Genomic DNA, 21,587 nt, shown 5'->3' with positions numbered 1-21,587 from the left:
GATCCTACATCAGGTACATTAAAATCAATCAGAAAATCAGAAAGCTGTTTGTGTATCCTTTTCCAGCTTTCTGACTAATTGCTGTTGCTACCTGATACTCCTGCAATTGTGTGTATGACTGTAGCTATCTAACACCGTAGTACTTGGATAGTTTACTACTCATTTAAATACAGAATACATAAAATTCAAATATTTAAAATGGGGAGACATTTTAATAGCTATGCTACAGTAACAGTCACCAGATATTAAAAAAAAAAAAAAAAGTCTGTGGGAAAGTAAAATCACTCCAGTATTAAACTGGGAGTTAATTGCAAATGTGGGGCACACCTGCAAACTCTGTGAACAATCCTACAACACCACACAAAGCAATTTCTGTGCAATTTCTCTGCCTGCAGAAACACCCAGGAACACCTCTGGAGGTTGGATGAAGTCTTTTCTAAATTTGGCAGTCAGGAACAATTTAAAAGTAAAGTAATTAAGTAAAATTTACCTCAAAGGATACTGCAAATCAAGGATGCAGGTGAGACGATGTATGAGCCAAACTCGAGCTGTGCCACTGCCTCTCCTCGAAGCAGGATCAGGCCTCCCTGTGTGCTTTTGTTTAGCTGAAATTTAGTCTACAATAAATACTTATATATTGCTGCAACATGATGTTTTATTGGGCTGCACTAGTTTACTAAAAACAGCAGGCTGGTAATAGCAGTGCTTGTGGTTCTGCCTGTAATTCATTTGTGGATGGTAATGCACAGGGAGAGATATGATACAAGATAATAAGGCAAATTAAAAAAACTACTAAACTCAGTACTGGCAATATACAGTATATTAGGACCATGTTCAGACAGGCTGATTCTTTGGATATTTTTTTTTCCTTGTTTTGTTTTACCTCAGCAAGGTAATTCATTAGATATTCGCTTGGGTAAAGAATAAATGAATATAGCATACATTATATCCTCACTTTAGTTGCAGAAATAAATCTTTCCTGTACCTGCCAATGTAATCTTCAGATTTTTGTTATATAAAACACCTCAAGAAAAATGCACCTTGGTAAGATTTACACTTTATTACTCTAATGATTCCACAAACACTGCCACAATGTGATGAAAGGCAAAGCAGTCCTGATCTGATTGAGAGCTAATAAAAATCAGTACTGAAAACTGAAAATAGCACCCTTATCATCTTTCTTTCATTTAGACCTGATTACTAGGGGATTATAATGCAATCACAGCTATGTGTGAGAGGTAGCTATGGGAACCAGTTTTAACTGTTTATCTAGCCAAAGATCTTAATTTAAGTTTGAACACTCTGATTCATTTATATGTAAGACACCAAGGAGACAAAATGCAGAAGAAACAGATGCTCACTTGTTCTTTCCATTTAACTTCATAAGCTACCAGCCAATTTGTCTTTCAGGGACAAAATTAATTTTTGATGACAATGTGAGCAAGTAATAAACTAGGAGTTCCTGTCCTGGGAAACTTGTTAAGGCCATGTAATGTTCTGGAGTTATTTAGAAAAAACAATTTGCTCATAGACTTGCAGGGACATCTGTAACAGAGTTTTCTTTGTCCCTGTGCTGTTACTTATTTCTGGGGGCTTTATGACACCTTTTCCAGAGTCTGATTTGAAAAAGTTCAAAAGAAAATATATTGCCCATTATTTCTTTCCTTTGGGGTATTTTCTTTTTCTTAGTCTGTTCCTTTTCTTTCCCCTTCATATTCACAAATCATGCAAACCCCAACCCACTTGCTTTGCTACTTTCACACAGCCAGGGAAAGTAACCACCAGCCAGGAGACCTTCAAAATTAATCAAAAATTATCTGAGGAAAAGAGCTTGTTGGCAATTTTGAGGTAAGTACACACCTGAAAACGTGTGACAGAGCACTATGAAAAAGTCTGTGGCACATTTAGGTGGAAGGAGTTTTGCCCATTAATGCTGTAAACTCTTTTACGTTACCGTCATGAGCGGGGGAAAAGTATCAAAATGAGGCAGGGAGAGAGCAAAAGAGAGAGAGATATCTCTCCCTAAGAGCTGGCATTTTCAATATGGGCTCTGTGTACATGCTCCTGCATCACTTAACCAAAATGTTCTCCATCTTTCAGTATCTTTGCTGGCACTATTTCCCCATTTCAGTATTTATTTCGCATGTACAACTCTTTACTCTGGTAATGCTTTCCTATCATTTGGCTCATTTATTGGGGTTTTATCCTCACCTAGCAGGCCCTCCACATCTCAGGTTTTCTCTTAGGTAAATTCCTACAGTGTAATGCCTGTCCATTAGCACATTTAAAATTGCTTCTTCTCCTGTGCTTAACACTCATTTATAGCTTATGTGCTTCACATGAAATGTTCCTTTTTCAGCAGTTCTTTTGAAGAAAGTTTAAAGTAAGTTGCAAAATGTTTCTTTTTCATCTAAACAGGGAAATGAATTTAAGAAAGGAAGAGAAGAGCCTGAAGGTTTAGCTCTTTCAAAATTTAAACAGAATTCAAAATACTGTTGGAACACATCTGTCAGAGAAAGCATGAGAGCACCTGCATTTTAAGAATGAATCTCATCCCTAACTCCCTCTTTGATAATAGCTTGCATGAACAGCACCTTTAAACCACATCAATCCCAGATGCTTTCCATCCATCCAGTTATTATTTCCCTTGGCATTGAAGTGCAACTACCTCTATCTAGACTGAAGCTTCTCAGTGATATGCAGCCTACTGTACAGCACCAGGGCTCACAACAAGAAGTCATTAAAACTATTCAGCTGAAATTATAAAACAAGGGGAATTTTAAACAAGAAATTCAAACCCCAGCTTGGCCAGGATAATGCACAGAAGAGTGTTAACTTTTTATTTAAAGGCCAGGTGGTTTCAAACACAAATAATAAGAATGAACTTATTAAGAATTCAATGAAAGTTATAAACTATCATGGCTCTGTTTGTTTTACACAGCAGGATCTCACCAGCTCCCTGCTTCAGCATACATGGCTCTGTACCTGCAGTGAACAGTGCATCACAGCTCAGCTGTTTCCCACTGCTCTGCTCTGCCTTCAGTTAGTTTTCAGTGATCAAGACAGCGCTTCTAGACACAGCTACTCAAGTGTGGTGGCTTGGCCATTAGCACCAATAAGGGTGTCACTGGTAAGGACCACTGCAAACTTCTGATCAGTAGCACCCATAGAAAATTTAATTTCATTGCTTGAACAGCTATTTCTTTTCTGTCTTTGCCACACAGCTTTGAAGGCTTTTATGCAAAGGCAGGATACATACTGAGGCCACACAGATGAAAACAGAGCATTGACTCATGTTTCAAGAACACAGAGTAAGTAAAGTTCACACACTTTAGAAAAAAAAAAAAAACCACAACACTTTGCAAACTAAATTAGTGCTTGGGAGAGATGAGATCAGTCAGTGCTCTGGCATCCCCTTTCACAGGGATCTGCAGCAGGGACATAAGAGCAGAGCAGTGTTCCTTTAGGGGGATGCTGATGAAATTTCCCACCAAGACACTTCACAGGTTTAGGACATATTGATTAGCAAGGCAAATTTAATAAAAAAGAAGGTAAGGATATAAAAGAAAGACACTGTTGAGAAGGTTTGAGTGGGGGAAGTTTGACTGGTTATTTGCAGAGCTTTGTGACAATTCTGAAAATTCATCTTGGCCTGCTGGGAAGCCAAAAAGACACATTGGGGAAAAAATCCAATTGGTTTTCTGAGCTGCAGGTATAGGAAAGAGATGGCTGAGGTAGGCCTACAGTTTACCAAATATTAATCCTCCACAAAATAAAAATGTTAGTTAGCATATAATTAAGATAGAAATTAACCTTAGGTTGAAAAAATCCTAAACCAATAATGTATATTAGTCATAAAGTACAAATGCTGGAAAAATTGAACATTTCAGTCCACTTCACCAGTTACTCAGAATCCCTGGCAGACTGACTCAGTAAGAGCAATTTAAGGTGGAGAAGTGCATAAAGGAGAGGGGTGGAGTGTTGGGCTGGGGCAATTTTGGGAAACCTGTTCTACAGAATCACATCTGCCACTTTATTTCCTGTGAAAGTCTGAGACCTGACAACACCACAGTGCAAAATTTCTTAAAAACTTGCAGATCAGGAAGACATTAGTAGAACAATGAAAAACTTGGCATCTAAATAACTCTATAAAGTATTTCCAAAACCAAACAGATATTTTCCACTTTTCCACAAAACTCAATATAATGTAACTTATAACACATTTTAATGCAGAAGGTCTTACATAACTTATTGAATCTCCATTTCAATAAAGCTGTAAATCTGGGGGCTGTATATATGACATGCAATTTTGATGAAATAAAGAAGGGGGAATAGCATAGCTGGGCTGGAGTCACATGAGTTAAAGAAAAGAGAGATTCCACAGGCCTATTTAAAAAGCTCTCATCACAAAGTGAACCTATAACATTGCCTTTATGGTACTGAGCCCACAAGCCCAGAAGATGACAAGCTTGCTTAGGGTGGGAGATGTTGAAGCAGGATGCCTGTGCCTTGGCCTAATTTAGTGTTTTACAGATTGTAACCACCATATTCCTGCAACATGAGCTCTCTCAGCAGTACACTAGGGTCAAAACTGACAACAGAAAAAGGAAATATTTCTTTTAGCTCTAAAAATTAGTGTAAAAAGCATAAGTGAGCTACATGCGAGCTGTGTCACTAATACCTCAGTCTTCAGTGAAATGATCCCAGACTGGTTCACCTCTGATCTTGGAGGGCGTCAGTTTTCAGAAGACCAACAAGTCAGCAGATGCTCATCCTTTCTGCAATGCTTCATTAGAAACCAGATCTTTGTTTCATGGTGCATAAAGGAAGCTCAGAAATCTCAAGGACTACAAAATAAACCCACTCCTGTGCAGTGCTAGTACAGGAAATTCCAGTGTGAGGGAATGCAGCCTCTGTCCAACATACCACAACTAGCAGAAGAATGTGGCTTCCCAGGAAAAAAACTTTTAACTGGTTCCTAATGGGCTTATGCATAAGTTGACTTTGTGTTACAGTAACGAGTCCATTGGTCCATTCAGCCACGGATGTATTTCAGCTGGCTTTGCTGTGAGAGTAGCAGAGCCATGGTGGACAGCCTGCTACATGTCCCACGTGGGCCTGCGAGACCAGGCCCACGGGACACATCAAAAGGGTGATTTGCTTTTCCTGATGAGCTCAGGGGAGGCAGGCAGTACTGTGAAAGTCTCTCCCTTTGTGGGAAATTAGAAGTACCCTGAGGCTACCGCCTTCTCTCCCTCCTTGTGAAGTCAGTAAAAATGATCAACACCTAACATAGTAATTTAACTAAGTAGAAAGTACAAATTGAAGCATATCCTGTATAATGAGAAATGGTCTTCAGTGTCTTCTGCAGTTGGCAAGACTAGCAGTTAGTACACATGATATTGTCTGTACCTGTGCAATAGTAGCCTGACTACTGAGACCTACGACCCAAACCATGAACACCATACATGGCCTTCAGAGATAACTATTCTGAAAATGTTGGGGGTAAAAAAAGAGAAAAGATGAGAATTGGACTCTGAACCTGGCACAGTTCCAATAATGACAGCTTAGAGCCTGCCACTCTCATCTTTCCTCTGATAAACAGGTGGCAAGAGAATGCAAAAGATGCAAACGTAGGTCTGAGAGTCCCTCTGAAGTGGTCCAAGCACAGTGGCACCATGCCCAGAGGCACTGCAGGGTTGGTGGCAGAGTGTGAATTGGGGTGCAGGTCCCAGAGTCTGCTTTTTCCTTCCCTTCCCCTCCAGTTCTACCTGCCTCTGTGGCACAGGGCAGGGACAGCATGGATGCACCTGGTGCTTTGAATTTGTTACTTGCAATAGTTCCTTACAATGATGTGCCAACTCAGCTGTAGTAAATCTTGTCTTTTAGGTTTAATCATGTTATAAATGTTAGCCAGATATCACAAAAGCAAAATCCCCTCCTTTTTTATACAACGGCTCTCTCCATCACCCAAGTGAAAGCTAACAACCTGAGAGCAACTGTTACCAACACATGAAAGCTTGGTTGTTCCAGCTAGATGAAAGGCACCAAACCTGAGACAAATATTTTGTCAACCCTCATGGGGAATCTTGTAAAGCCATCTCCCATCCTGTAACCGCTCTGTGGTTAAATAGCAGCTTCAGTTCTCTGATGTTGCAATCCAGCACCTTTCACAGGCATTAAATTCCCTCTAAATTAATTCTAAGGGAAAAAAATGCTTTCTGCTCAGAGTTATTTCTATTGCCCAGTTATTTTATATGAATCTGATAACTAGTTTCCTGCTACAGGGGTTACATCTTGAATACTTAATGCCAATTTGGAAATCTTTTAGACAAAACAAAAATACATCTAAAACATAACACACACAGTTTAGCTAAGTGTAGAACATTAATGCAAGGCATGATTGTAAAAACAGCAAATAAATTGGAGGAGGGGAGCAGATTCAATGGCTATCTCTCAGGGTTAGTACAGGCTGTAACTGGTCATTCAGACATATCTGGTTCTGAAAGTACATTCTTTTTGGCATAAAAATCCCAGAGTTCAACAATTTAAAAAAAAAGTTAGAATGAAGGATAGAGTGCAGCCAAAGGATAGCGTTTAACAACCATTTCAAAATGAAATCTAAATATGCTTACATAATAGATAAATGTTGGCTTCCAGGGAAGCTTTGCAACACTTTAATTCCATCCTGGACTGGGATATATGGAATTGTTTTGAATTTCCATAAGTATTCAGAGCTCTCTGCTAAGCACACAAGCTGATATTTTGATTCATATAGTAGAAGCTATTTTTGCCCTGAAGTAACTCACTGGGCTCTCTTTTGCAAGTTTCTGTTTTTCCTTTTGAGCCGCCATACAATTTTATTAATAGGACTATACAACAATTAGTCTTCTCATATTTTCATCAGCTATTGATAATTCAACTGCCCTATTTTTTGCTACATGGATTCCAGGATCTACATTTAAAAAATCAAACATAAGTTTCTTCCCCCCATTACTTAAAATTCAGCAAACATAGGGGTTTGCATATTGGTCACAAAGTTCACTTTCATGCTGCTCCTCCATAGCAAGTTCTTTGGAAGGTTTTCTTATCCTTCATAGCCAAACCAGCAGGGCTAGTCCATGATCTATGGCCCATCACACACACTGCATGCACACATGCAGAATACCTGTAGAATAGACAAATTAAGGCTCAAATATCCCTAACCTAAGGTATTGCAAGGAGACCTGGTGCGTTGTCTGAATGGTGCAATGAGGAAAGAGCAGGCGATTATACTGCCAGGAACAGATGAGGAAAATGCAACCCTGAATTTGAAATGATCAGACCTAGCTAAGGTCTGCAGACTCCTGAGAAGTGTAGGCAGGTACCTGATCCCAAGACACATTAGGCATCCCTCCATCTGTATTTTGTCCTTGTTCATATACAAGTAAAATGAATAAAAATGTTCTGTAAATGGCTAAATCAATCAATGGTTGTTAACATGAAACAATATATCAAGAAACTCCTCTTGACTCTGTACCTTCAGCCTGGTACAGGCAGCCCATTTCTCGCTGCTGGTCCCACTGTTGGCTCCAGCCTGCATGCAGCGGCTGGCAGCGCCCCATCCTCCAGCACTGAACCTGGAGCTCTGGAAACAAAATGGCACCGGTTCCTCCGCAGAGAGGCCTGCTCAGTCACTGCTTTCATGGGCAGCACCATCAGCTTAACACACAAATTCCTCTTGAGGAAAGTACAGACGCAGAATCCTCAGGCTGGTGGGTGCAGCCTGCAGTGACCATAGGCACTGGTGATGACAACCTTTTTAGGCACAGACTTACAGTATTAATTTGCAAGCAACAGATAGAAGCAGGGCTGTCGGCCAACAAGTAATATTTTGTAGAGCTGATGCCATATGTCATATATTAAAAGTCTTACATCAGCAAAACACATGGTTTAATGCTAAATACGGGGGTGTCCCAATGAAGCCAGTTGCACCTCTCATGGTCTTCAAGAGAGCTATCCAAAGAATTGCACATATAGGGTTTAATTATTTTACTATAATTTTTTCCTTTATGTTAGCATTCTTTTTCAGGCTGCATGTTTAAAGTTGAAGGAAATTACATGAAAAAAAACAAAAGAAAATTGAAGTAGGATTCATAGCAAAGCAAGTAGGTACTTTGATTTTAAAGGCACTTAAAATTAGGGAGGAACTTGAAGGCTAAAGAAAATGTCCCATATTGCTAAACAGTTTTTGAAAGTTGTCATTGAGTATGATGCTTTTAAGCAAATCCATCACTGAAGGCTGTCCTCTGTCATTAAACCCAAAACCCTGTACAATGTTTTTATCTAGTCTAGTTTTCCATGGCTAGTGTATTTCAAGAGATCTTATCAAAACAGGAGAGATAGAAACAGCAAGCAAACATGCTCAGCAAACAGATATGAATCTGGAGAGACACTTTCACCTGACAAAAGCATGTCCTACAGATATGGGTGAAAATTGATTAAAATGGCTATTTTAAAAAGTTGAAAAAACATTTGATTTCTGCAGATTGAAAGGTGATTCCACACTCTAACTGCTTGTTGGGCAGAGGTATATGCAAACCCTTTAGAACAGCTGCCCAAGGAGTAGCCCAAGAAGAGCAGCTTTCACAACTTGGCAGCTGGATGTGGAGATAATCATGTGGATATGGGCCCTGACCTCTCTGCTAGAATAGATAATAGAACAAAAAAAAAAAAAAAGAGGAAGATGGTAAGGAGATAATTGATTTCTTTGGGTCATAGTGACTTACAGTTTGTTATCACACTTAAGTTGAACATCAACGAATTTTGGGGGTTTTGTAAATTTTTAGGGAAAATTGATTAACATCAGTAGTCACGTATCTCCTATTGCCACTCTCTTGGTTCCTAACACAACTAATAATTCAGACGTGATGGACTCCTTTTGATCACTTTGAGCCAAGGTGTGGGGTAAAAGAAAATTACTGCAAAAGAGAAGACATTTGCCTGGCCATAGCAGTAACCTTTTGTACAGCTGCAAACCTGCACCACAGATAGTGTGTCACCCTCGGTATTTCCTCCGCTGCCAAGGACAGTGACTACTTTGGCTAGATGGCTTGTTCCCTGGATGCAGGAACCTGCTCACATCAGCCCTTGCATTCTCTCCAGTGCCAGGAAGAGGTTCCTCCACCTCTGAAAGACTGAAGTGGATACCTCATTAGGCCTTGGTTATCCTCAAGCAATTGCTTAGATTTCTGCCCTATTACTGATCTGCCTTTTTTAGCAGGGGTTGTGGAATGGGCAGTGACTGTCTTGTCTTCGTTATAATGCATGATTTGAAACTTTTCAATTAAGCTTCAGATCAGGCCATAGTACTGAGACCACTTTAACGAGGGTGAGTAATGACCTTGTGCTGCACGTGATTTCTGGCACACCATCAGTTTTAATTCTTCTTGATCTTACTGTAACCCTTTGATACTTTGGATCAAGGGTTCTCTTGAAATGCTTTAAGCACATCGTAGGACTTTCAGGGAGTGTTCTGACATGGTTTCTATCCTACTTGTCTCAACACAGCCAGACTGTCACCTGTAAGTTTTCCATATAAATTCAAATTGTCAAAGATTAAAAGGGAGTTGAAAATCTGGCTTGTGTGCAGAACCAGGGAAATCTGGTGTGGGTCCCTAGAGTGAGCGAATCTGAGGAGGATTCTGCTACGAGAGCAAGGTAACCCCTTTGATGTGCCATGCCCAAGTACAGCAGTGCTATGATTAGAACAGAAAGCTACATTATACTGGAGTAGTGAATTTAATAAGAACTTCTGAGAGAGACTTCCAGAAATTTAGACTTCCCAATTAATACCTATCTTTATGTTACCTATAGGTCAAACTAAAAATCTGTGGTTTTAAACACAGCATAGGCCCTCATCCAGTTACGCCAGTGACAGAAATCACATTGACATCAGCAGGATAAATGTCTCACCTTTGAATTAAGGACTGTTTGGGCCCAGATCCAAATCCAAGCCTTGTAGCTGGAATCAATTTCCAAACAGTGTGTGCATGGACAAAGCAGATCAACCTTGGTATTTTCTAGGTCCTTTCCCAAGCTTGAAGTCTCATGAACCTGGATTTCCTTCTCTTGTGAGAAGGAACAACTTCTAAATATAAAATTAAACCTGGAAAGAGTTTCTAGAAGACTCTTAACTTCTCCTAGGTTCGTAGGCTCCCCACAGCTGACACAAGACTTCCATGAGCATGAGACAATGAAATAGATACAGGTTGGGTCATAAAAAAAACATAAAATACTTCTTATTCAAACTAATATAAAACTCATATATTGCTTTTAAATATGAATGTTTCACAACATCTGGATGCACAAATTCTCAAAACAGAGTTCTTTTCCATGGGAGCAATTGATTCCTACTAACAGCACAAGACCAAACACCAGATGCCCTGAGTGGCCTGACTCAGCATCTGTGAGGGACAGAAGCAACTGCAAGCCTCAACCCCAAACCATGGGCAGTACCAAGCAACTTACCTATTGAGGAGACAGTGAGAATGGGACTGCAGCCTAAGCCTTGCCTAGGCATGTGGGAACCAGCACTGCTTGGCCCATAGCCCTGCTCTCCCCTGTACCAGCGCAGGGACAATGCTTGCTGGACTTGCCAGAGGGGTGAATTTTTAGGTAGCTCTTGTCATCTGAAGTCTTCTCTTCAGACATCCCAAAAGCTCCTTTCCTGGCTGACAGCACATCAGGGCTGTCACTCCTGAGCAGGATGATTTAAGCATGGCTGCTGACAGTCTCACAGGCTGCCTACCAACAGAGCAAGGCAGTGAGACATTCCCCTCCTGCTACAGTTTAGACAATTTCACCTTTAAAAGCAATGGACTGAGCTACTTGAAACCAAAAATTCCCTGTACTTTTTTTTTTTAAAAAACCCTTTAAACTCTTCTTACATGCAGTTTGGGGGGTGAGGGGGGTGGTATCTGCAAGGGGAGCAGAGAAATCCATGTGTTTTATTGCAATTGGATGGTACTAACAAGGAAGTGGAAAAGCTTTCAAACTTGCTATCAGTTATTTGATATATGCAGGAGTTGATTTTTATTGATATGCCTCTAGTCACCAATGGAAATTGTTTGTCTTTCGTTACACTCTTTATAGGAGGCCTTTTTCACTGCACTTGCCTGGTGGCTTCTGCAGAGCTGGTAACATTGAGCAAAACCCATTTCCCAAACCAAGCCTATTGGATAGAAAAACATTTTTTTCCCTAGGATGTAGCAAGCAGAAAATACTCTCATCTGACACTTTCTTGGTTGCAAGGAGAGCCGATCAGCAGTAACCGTAAGTGTTCTACAAGAGCAGGCATTGAAGCGAGGTGAGGGAATCCAATGGATTTCACTTCAGACAAAATTATCATCACTATGTCAGGATTGACTTTTTTGTTAGCCTAACAGGGTCACACCTATTAGCATGAAAAAAGGCATTGGTCATTTAACACAACCCTCTTTACTGTGCACTGGAAACACACATTCCAGCTCCTGCGACTCTTAACAAAGCTGCAAAGAGCAAATCACAGCAGTGTGCTGTATCCCCATCTCAGGTCCTCTAGGCAGCAATTATAGAAAACATTTCTGTTATCGCCACATTTCAAAGCCAAAGTATGGCCATGCTGATGTGTGGCTCTAAACCCAGTGGAGCTTGATCTATTAAATGCATAAAGGGGTCTGTGTGTCAAAGGAGTCTGGTCTAATCAGGGGACAGAAACCACAAACTTACAAATTCAAAACCGAGATTTCTTCGGCTATTTGACCAACAATTCAGAGCACATCCATACATACATTTTGAATTTCACACTCTAACAGGAATACATAGCAATACTCCTTTCAGAGGTGTTGCATTGATTAATAAGCTTGTCACCAAAGATGGAAATTGCTACATAAGTGTTAAGCACTGGTTAACTAATGAAAGACAATTCCATAAAATCTGGTGGAATCTAGAGAACTTCAGCAAAAATTATTAGTTTCATTTGCATTTGTACTCTGTCTGACAACAGTGATCAAGCTGGTGAAAGTTATTTCAAATGTTTATGCTCCATGACTGCGGAAAAAATTAGAGAGAAAATTCTGCCTCATAAGGCAGAATCGTGCCTGCTGAAAAATCTCTAATTTCTGAAATATATAAAGAGCACAAACAACTATTTCTCTCATCAAATATGCACACACCTCAGTGATATTCATCTTAATAACTGTGCAAAGAAGGAGCAGTATCAATGAATTTAAAGTACAGAACAACATTCAGCAGGGAAACTGCTAATGCCTTCCATTTTAGTCACATGCCCTCATTAAGGGCTCAGGCTTCCTGGCAAACTAGAGAACATCTGTTTTAGCAACTTCTAGCTCTGTTCTTCTGTGATTCACCTTCAGTGCCACATCACCAATGTGAAATACTATGGACCACCTGAGACTTTATTGGCACATGGCTATGGGCACTGCTTTTGGATTCTCAGAAATCAAACTCTGCTTTTCCTCAAATAAACTAATCGGATGAATCTCTGTATTTGAACATGTCCTGTGACAGAGTTTGGGATTAGAAACTTCATCTTTAAACTTCCATTTCTATGCCTTCGTCATAAACCCATTTTTTTCTTGATCAGATTTGTAAACAAACAAACAAAAGCAGCTGAGCAAGACTGGCAGCTTCTGCCTCCAGGACTTCCAGAGAAGAAGCCTGCTGAGCTTGTGAGCTAGCAGATGGTAGGCTGCAAGAATCTCAAGAACACAGTATACTTCTCTGACACTGGCCTACTCTGTGGTGAAGCAAATCATTTTACCTCCAGATCTTTCCCCTTTTTGTTTTTCTGGGTCAGTGCTGTCTCTTAACTGATTATGGTACTGCATCTCCCCGGACAATGGGGTTCAAATGGCCCTATGTGCTGTTAGAGCATGGTTTTCTCTCTGTTTCCTTTGTTCTAGCCAACCATTTAGATATGGAGAGAGATTTATCTCTCTTTTCATTATAGTTCTGTGGAAAGAAAAAGGGAAAAAAAACACTCAACAGGCCTAACTTCCTGACTTATTTGTACATGCCCATTTTCTCAAGGGATGTGCTGTGTATCTACTGTGAATTGCTGAAAATGTAAGGTAGCTATGAAACACAATGTTCTTGTGCTTACCAGCCCTTTGCCTTTAAAAGATCTGTAGCCTAAACAGGCAGCTTTAAGAACTCTCCCAGCTCAGTTGTAATCAAGATACCATCTACTTAAATAAGCATTTGTACTCCCAGTGATTTTAGGAGATGAATTACTGATCTTATTACCATAGTAAATACCCTTGAGGCAATGTACAGGCCAACAGAATATTGCTTTCTGCTGGTACAGTACCCATTTTCAGGAGAACTCTAGGAGTATTTCTAGTCATGTGGTAATAATAGAAGATTTGCTTAGATTATATTTGCCAGAAAGTCCTATTTGCAGAAGTGGCTTTTAAATCTTTGACACTGTTCATGGGAAACAGCTTGTCAGCTATGAAAATATTCCTACTAGCTCCTGTATATCAGCCTTACCACTGGGAAAAAGAGATTTTTCAGGTGGCATAGCCCAATAGCAAGCAGATGAACTTTTCAGCTGATAGGGTGAGTGGCAGAGTAGCATTACCTGGATAGGCAAAGGTGGTTTTTGCCTGCCAGCAGCAGTGCAGCCTGCAGTGCCCTTTGAGGACAGTCCCCTTTCCTTGCACAGCTCTGTGTCCGGGCAGGCAGCGGGAGCCAGAGGATGGGGAGTGATGGCGCGTGGGAGGCCTCGAGCTCAAGCACACTCCATTTCTTTATCACCGAACCGTCATCTGGTCAATAGGAAAAGTTGATAAAACCGTTACCTTCGGGGCTCTGTTCTCCTTGGGAATAATGAAAAGGTGAAGCTGGTTAAGGTCAGTGCACAGGAGGCCCTATTGAAGGTGGGAGCAGGTTGGCCATGAATTACTGAGCATCATCTGGCATCACAGATAAGCAGAATGGGTAAGAGACTAGGCAGGCTCTACAATAAGGGATGGATTTAATTAACAATTGCACAGAGGGAGCAGACCGTAGCATTCTGGCACGAGGACATCCTACATCTGACAGTTGTTTAAAGAGACAGGGAGCACCCTATTATAAAAAATATATTACTCCTCAATGCATTTTAAAAATTACATGAGAAACAATAACATATTGTATTACCCCTTCTCTCCAGAGCTGCCTGATTACACCAGCACTGAGCACCACAGGCTCTCTGCAGATACTCTGCACTGGGGCCTATTTAAAAACATCAGTCCAAACTTAGTTGCAAAAGTACAACACTGCTGAAGTCAGGGGGCTGTGCAGATGTAACTAAAGGCAGATGTTGATCCATATTAACTAAACTATTAAATACATCAATCTTACCCAACCATCTGACACCTTGTCCTACTTCCCAATATTTTGTTTCCCTAAAGTTTATTTAAATTCAGCCAGCTGACAGTTTGCAAGCTTCTGGGCAACCCTTTTTTATAATTTCTTGCTTTCCACCCCACCTTCCCCTCCTCTTTCTCTCTCTCTCTCCTCCCCCAACCCCCTTCTCCTTTAAAGTTATTACTTTAATGTTAAGTCAATCTTCTAATTATTTTTGAAAGTTCAACATGATCATCACTGCACAGTTCTAGCTGTTCCTCTCTTCAGTCAGTAAAAAACAACAACAGCAAAACACCCAAGGAAAGAAGCTGAAACAAACCAGAGTTCAATTCTTATTTCTTTTCACACAAGTGTTAGCAAAACAATTAACTCCTTAACTCATGGGTCTGTGTTCAAAAAAACACAGACAACTGACTTTGATGGTCCCAGCTTCAGTCCCAGTGGGTGTTAAATCACATCCCACAGATCAGTGCAGCTTCAGTGGATGGACTCTCACCCAAGGGAGCCAAGCATGGGACACATCATTGCCAAAATGGACATATATGGAAAATAGAAAAGTACATCCCTGAACACATCTGCATGAGTAAATCACCTTTTTTCTTCATTCACCTGAATAAAGCACCACCCAGTCACTGGAAACAATAAATTGGTGGTGGGGGGGAGGTAATTGTTTACTAGCCAATCTATAGAAAAAAAGGTGCAGAGATTTCAGAGCTTCCCTGCTAGCAATGCATCTGATTTCCTATGTTACACCAGCTTCAAGACCATACAATATGACTTACTCTGGACTTTTTCACCAGTGACAAGCAAGACCCACCACTGTACTACTGCATCCTTGGCCTTCTGTAAACATATCTGTTTACTAGAGCCCATCCTGTAGGTTTTTTTTTTTTATCATACTTAAAAATCAGTGCTGTAAATTATACTCTTAAAAAAAAAAACATAGAAAAGGTGTGACTTGAATGCATAAGAATTTTTTGAATGAATAGAGCCCTTAATATTTAGTTTTGCCTAATGAAGTAAGGCATGAATGTAAAAGGATTAGTATTCCCGTAACATTCAATTCACACACACAAAGTGTAATTCATGGAACCTGGCTTTAATTTTTTTACATATAAATAATTAATGCTGCATTTAAAGTATGTTAAAATGTTTTATTTCTTAATCAGCTAATTTGACAGAGAAACAAAGGTGCCTTTATTTTCATTTTCCTTGACTAGAGTTACTGTAGTAAAAGGTCCCCTCTAGCTTTTGGCTTTTGACTTTCAAGTTTGCTGCTGCCAATTAATTTTCTAAAGTCACCATTTTGCAAAATGTTTCTCAGTTTTTAAAAAATGTAATTGAATGTCTGTACATCACAGAGTTTCTTGTGTGCAGACACAGGGTGTTAAACATTCTTTGGGTTGACTTGGGTCAGCTTTAAAAAAATCTCAGACACTGAAACTTGAGAAGCAGTCGTGTGCTAGTGTTTTCTCCACATCCTGTTAAGTATTAAGTGGTTATTTAAAATAGACTTGTTATACTCAGCAACTGACTAAAAGTGCTTGATATAGTTTACAAGACGATTAATTAAATGAGAGCATAGCATGTGATGCACATGTATTTCCATAATCATTCACATTGGCCTATAGTTGCCCTTTAATTTTCATACTAATTAAAGTAACACATTGAACTGCAAATTGTAAATGGCTGCATTTCTCAGTAGATGTTAACACTGATGTAAGCTGAATGGCAAATAAAAAACCTCAACATTTAAGCAGAGTGTTTTTTGACTCTGATCTATTCAAGTTTCCCTACTCATTCTATTATTGGACCATGTCCACATTTTAACAAGACTGCATTTTTTCCTGCGTTTTCAGTCCCATATTTTTCTGAGGTACAATGTGTGTATTTTTTCTGCATTGTGGTGTCTGGTTAGTTGGTTTCCATCTGATACAATAGAGCAGTTATGCAGGGTTTGCTGTTACAGATTAGTTTTTTTAAAGTGATGGTGGGGCTAAGGTTTGTAATCTGATGGGCAGAAAGAAAGAAAACTTATTTCACCAGTAGTTTTACTTCTTACTTACATCTGAGCCATTATCATCCTTGGTTGTTGCTCAAATCTTGACATGGCTGACTTGGAACTTGAAATGCAAACTGGAGGGCTGCGCTTTCAGGTTGCATCAAGGAAGGGGGAAGTTACTCCTTAGCACATTTACTGGGACTTGGAAAAGAGAAGAAACAGATAGGAACAATTATCCTGTGGCTCACACAGCTGCTGGCACTTTGACTTGACACATGCACTGATGGGGACCACTGCATCCACCCCAAGCAGTAGCTAGCATGTAATGGACATATGGTAATTGCTATTGAATGAGAAGTAACCTTGGATTATAGGCATCCTTTAAAAGAAATCCTTGACCAAAAAAACCCTCTGTCAGGGCCAACAACTCAAAAATTAACAACTAATCACTGCTTTCAATGTGTCCTCCATCTAATTGCTTCCATGATGAGGGAGGGTTTTTTTTCCTTTCAGAAATGAGCATTATAAAAGATTTTTTTTTAATTTAAAATGAAAAATTCCTTCACTCCCAGGTGACCTATCCAAGAGAAATAATAATAAGCACTCGATTGCTCAGAGAGCATCAGCTCTCGCACATATTGCAAGGCTGAGCATTCATGCTCCCTTCCACCCCACCCTGCTTCCTTCCCACAGCGTGTCCTATCTCCAGATCCGAACTTGGTTTGGCCCAAGATGTTATTTGTTAAAATTAACTTTCAGATCAGGCTGGAGTCAGTGTACTTGGCAAGGAAGAGAGGAAGCAAGACTAAGGGAGGGAATGGCTTCAGGAGGCAAAGAGGGAAGCCCAAGCAGGGTTTTGGGGAGCAGAACAGGCCACAGCAGCACAGCAGTAGGACACAGAACTGAAGCCAATTTTGCCCCCAGTTTTGTCACTGCCACCTTGAGCATTATGCTGTCCTCAAGTCCCTTGTTGAGGGCCACACAAAGGTTTCTCCTTCACCTGCCCCAGCCCCCTGGGCTGCAGCCAGGCAGGCCTGAGCTCCTGCTCCTGCCTTGGCGGGGGGGCACCCAACATGACTGTTCCCAAGACATGCTTTGTTTCAGCAAAATTCTGAAGTTCAGCTGTGGGCAATGCTGAACAGCCACGCATTGCAAAATGAATGGAGTCACACTGAGGGAAGACTGATAGACAATGGTAATAATGTAAGACCTTTTTTCCCCTCATAAACCAAATTTCCCATACATTTCTGGAAGATTAATTTAGATTTAGGGAGGTTTCAACTGAGATACTGGAAAAAAGACTCTAAATGCAAGGCTGGTTTCTACCTGACCTTAACTACTACATCAGCTACCACTGCTCCAGTACATTTATATATAAAATGGTCTGGCACTTTAGCTTAATTACTTAAGGACTCTACATAAGAAAGCCTTTAAAATGTTTTAATTGCAAATTTAGTCTTTCTGAGTACACAGCAGTGGCATCATCCCTTGAATAATTAACCACGTATTTAAAGAAAAAAAATAAAATAACTCTCAGCTACATGGATACAGTCCTGCTTGTCTTAAGTAGATGATGCATGTAAATATGTGCACATACAGAATTAAACAGTAATTTGAGTTTGCTGGATTTTGTCTTTCCTTTGAGACTGGTGTAAATGTAACATTAGATTTATTTTCAAGTTTATTCTCAAATTCTATTGTAACAAGGAAGGGATTGTAGACTGGGGGGAATATCCTAAAAGAAAAAGCTTGTGTAGCTTTCTGACTCCTGTGGTACAAAAGGGCTGCTATGTTTCCAGGTGGGAGGTTCAGTTGACTCTTCCATTTGGACACAAATCTCCTCTCCTCCTCTCTCATTCCTCTAACCTTCATTTGCACTCACCTACTAAATACAGCATGGACTTTCTCCTCCTCTGTTGGAGCCTGCAGATTGCCTCTGATGGGACCCTGCTGGTGAGGTGCAAGTGGGTGGTGCCAGCTGCTGGCAGGGCAGTTTGCTGTGCTGGCACTGCAGCCCCAGTGGGACCACAGAGCAACACATAATAAAAGCAGAGCTGCTTCAGCTCAGCAGCATGCTGGCCATGCAGCAAGGGTGCTTACATAAAAGCCAAGGGCCTGGGAAGTCTTTCATCTTTCCAGAATCAAACCCTTTTTTACACACACTCATGACAGCTGGTTATAATGAACAAATTAAAACTAATTTAAAAGTTACTCTCGGGCACAATTGTCAGGCTTTCATTCAGGAAACTCTCTAAACAAGCACTTAAGTTTAAGCAGGTGACTAAATCCCACTGAACACGGTAGGATTTATACACCTGTTTTAGTGCTTTCCTGGGCAGGGACGGCCCTCAGGCAAGCAGTATGTTCATCCCATGAGTCCCAAAGTCCAGGTGTCTTATTCTCATCCAGGTTTAGTTGTTAGTGCCCAGGCAGCATTGGGATAACACCACTCCTAACTGATGTTTTTTATTTTAGTGCACATCCTCCTGTACTACAAACCTGCCGCATCCCCACAGGCAGCTCTCCTACTAATGAGCTGCAGCACAGAAATCTGAGCATGAGAGCCATCTAAGAAGGTTCATAGACACAAACTGCCACTGTGGATGGCAATGCTGTTCTTTCAAGCCATGAATAGTGCATTGAGCCATTCCTTGAAGTTGCAGCTGGGCTTTTCTTCCTGTTTTATTCTTCTGAAGACCATCATTGCAATCAGCAGGGACAGCACTAGGAGCACCAGAAGTCCTCTCCTACCAGAGAAGCAGAGTGTGGTGAGGGTGCACATTAATGGTAATCTCCTTTTTACAATGTACAGATAAGCCTGCTCAGTGGCAAAATTAGCATGCTGGGAACAGCTCTACTCACCCTAGAGTAGCAAACTGCAGAGCTGGTGGGAGGAGAAGGGAAAGGAGAACAGGAGTCTGGCAATATGACAAGTACTGTGAAGTATTTTTTTGAGCATTAACACCGACCTAGGCAAAACACAGAGTTGAAAAGTAGCAAGCATTTTCAATGAAAACCCCACCACGTTTCCCTAAACTTTGAGTCATTCTTGTTACTTAATTGAAAAACAAACCCAGAGTTTTCATTTCTCTTTCTCTCTCTCCGTGTTGGCAAGAGGAGGATGGGAAAGGAAACAGAAAAAGAAAGGGTCACCACTAAACTTTCTAAGGTCTTTCCTTTTGATACTGTGACTTGTTTTGGTTATTTTTTCATTACTTATTTTCACTGAAGTAGAAGGTCTCCAGGAAAGCATTTGCTTCGGTTAAAATCAAAATTAAATCTGACCTATCACTGAGGGAAAAAACCAACTGAATCTAAAGAAGACAAACTCTGTATGAGGGTGCTCACATGTTAAAGGGGGCATGTGCGAGTCAAATTGCACTGACAGACCAGCATAGGTCAGATCTGTGGAAAAAAAAAGAAAGAGAAAAAAAAAAAAGGATTTTTAACAATCTTTCAGCCCTCTCTTTATTAGACCTTAATTAAATCAATGGGTCAAAGCAACAGAGGGAAAAAATGGTTCAGCTAGGGGACACTAATCAACCCCTTTCAGTGGACTGAAAAATATCTTAAGGAAGAAGTAAGCTTTAAATCAACATCTGCCTCATGTAACACATAAACATAGACATTACTACTTAAGAAAAGAAGTATTTGTAGGACCTTTTCTTGAAAATAAAAAACATGTATAAGAGAAAATATTGCTCATAACCACTAGGTAGATCAGTGAGCATACCTGAATACCGGGCGAATCCTTTGGGGTTTGGTTGAACAGCATCCTTACACGTGTTGTGAATTTTAGGGAACGCAGAGCTGAACTGAGCAGCAGCTCCTGAGTCATCGGTCGGTGCTCTTGCAATCGGACAATGACATGGCTGTGTTGACCATCAGACCTCTGAGTAGCAACTGAACCATTTAACTTGATTAATACCAAGTCTGGACTTGCCCTTTTTTTATCCCCCACAAATTTCGGCTAGAAACCTGAACACTGTCTGAGACCCCACTCATGTGCATGACAGAAGGGACAAATTCAGTTACATCAATGCAACCTCAGTAGCATTAGAAAAACAAAAATGCTTCATATCCTTGTTACTGAGAGTGGCGCCGGAGCCACCATGGCCAACATGACTGACAGAGTGAATGCTGGCAATGCTCAGCAACAGTCTGGTCCCCAAACTAGCATGTAACCCCCCTGCAAGAGCTGTACTGCAAACAGACAATGCAGAGATCATACCAAAAGAAAATGGCTAAGATGAGCATTCTGCCTTGAAGACATAAATGATTACTTTTGAGGATATTCAGCACAAAACCACATTTCCTGATCTTCACAGAATATGTACAGTGTGCTTGCACTGCAGGAGCCAAGCCAAGTGGTGAGACTGAGCCAGCATGCAGCATGGCTGTATCCCTCTGTCCCAGCACAAGCCCAGGGGAAGGAAATATGACTCAGAGCTGGAGGTTTTTCCCCTACTCACTCCTGGCTGGGGAAGCTGAATTCCCGTGTGCCTGGGTTGTGGCTGGGGTTGAGGAACGCCTCCCTGGTTCTCATCCCTCTGCTAGGTTTTGTGCAGATTTGGTCATCTTGAATACATTTCTTGTCTGGTTCAGGAAGCTTCTGTTATGGCCCCACAAAAGACAAGATAGATTTTGCCATCTTGATCAATGCTGCATTAAGAGATAATCTTATATGCTAAAGATGAAGTAGTAGTTTTAACTAAAATATAGCAAACAGTAATGAATAAAGTCTGATTTGCAACACTTAACTATTAAATAACATATAATACTTCAAATTAGCTTAAAATTGCAAATCTGCTGGTTCAGATTTTATTGGTCATAGCTGAGTAGGTAACATTATTGAGGGAATCACTTTTTACCTGAAGAGTGTTTGGAGCCACACTCCCTGTACCATTTAGCCAAGGAGAGTGGTGATCTCTCCAAACATGACTGGCTCTGTGCAGTTTTCATGACAAGCTGCATCCAAGAACTACCACCAAGTTGCTATGTAATATCTTACTTATTATAATAATTATTTGTCTCTACTGCTTAAACCACTGTTGCATGAGAAAGTTAATATTTCCAAGGCTCTGGATGGAATACCTTTCCCAGAAAACATGCTCTCAACAGGAAACCCAAACACAGTGCTAGAGAGTTATCTTAAGCAGATTTAAATAATTAAATCCAAAATTCTCAAACC

The 21,587-nt window shown here is 40.5% G+C and overlaps 1 long non-coding RNA gene across 1 annotated transcript; it reads right to left on the bottom strand.

The window, feature by feature from the left end:
* Window positions 1-18,839: 18,839 nt before the first annotated feature.
* LOC128792465 (uncharacterized) lies at window positions 18,840-20,998 on the bottom strand. Its single transcript, XR_008432419.1, has 4 exons — window positions 20,869-20,998; window positions 20,130-20,299; window positions 19,259-19,280; window positions 18,840-19,143 (listed from the first exon to the last, which is right to left on the bottom strand). It is a non-coding gene; the product is annotated as an uncharacterized LOC128792465 (long non-coding RNA).
* Between the last annotated feature and the right edge of the window lie 589 nt (window positions 20,999-21,587).

Source organism: Vidua chalybeata, chromosome 9, assembly GCF_026979565.1.
Source record: "Vidua chalybeata isolate OUT-0048 chromosome 9, bVidCha1 merged haplotype, whole genome shotgun sequence".
Taxonomy (NCBI): domain Eukaryota; kingdom Metazoa; phylum Chordata; class Aves; order Passeriformes; family Viduidae; genus Vidua; species Vidua chalybeata.
This window is presented reverse-complemented; position numbering and strand designations above follow the sequence as displayed.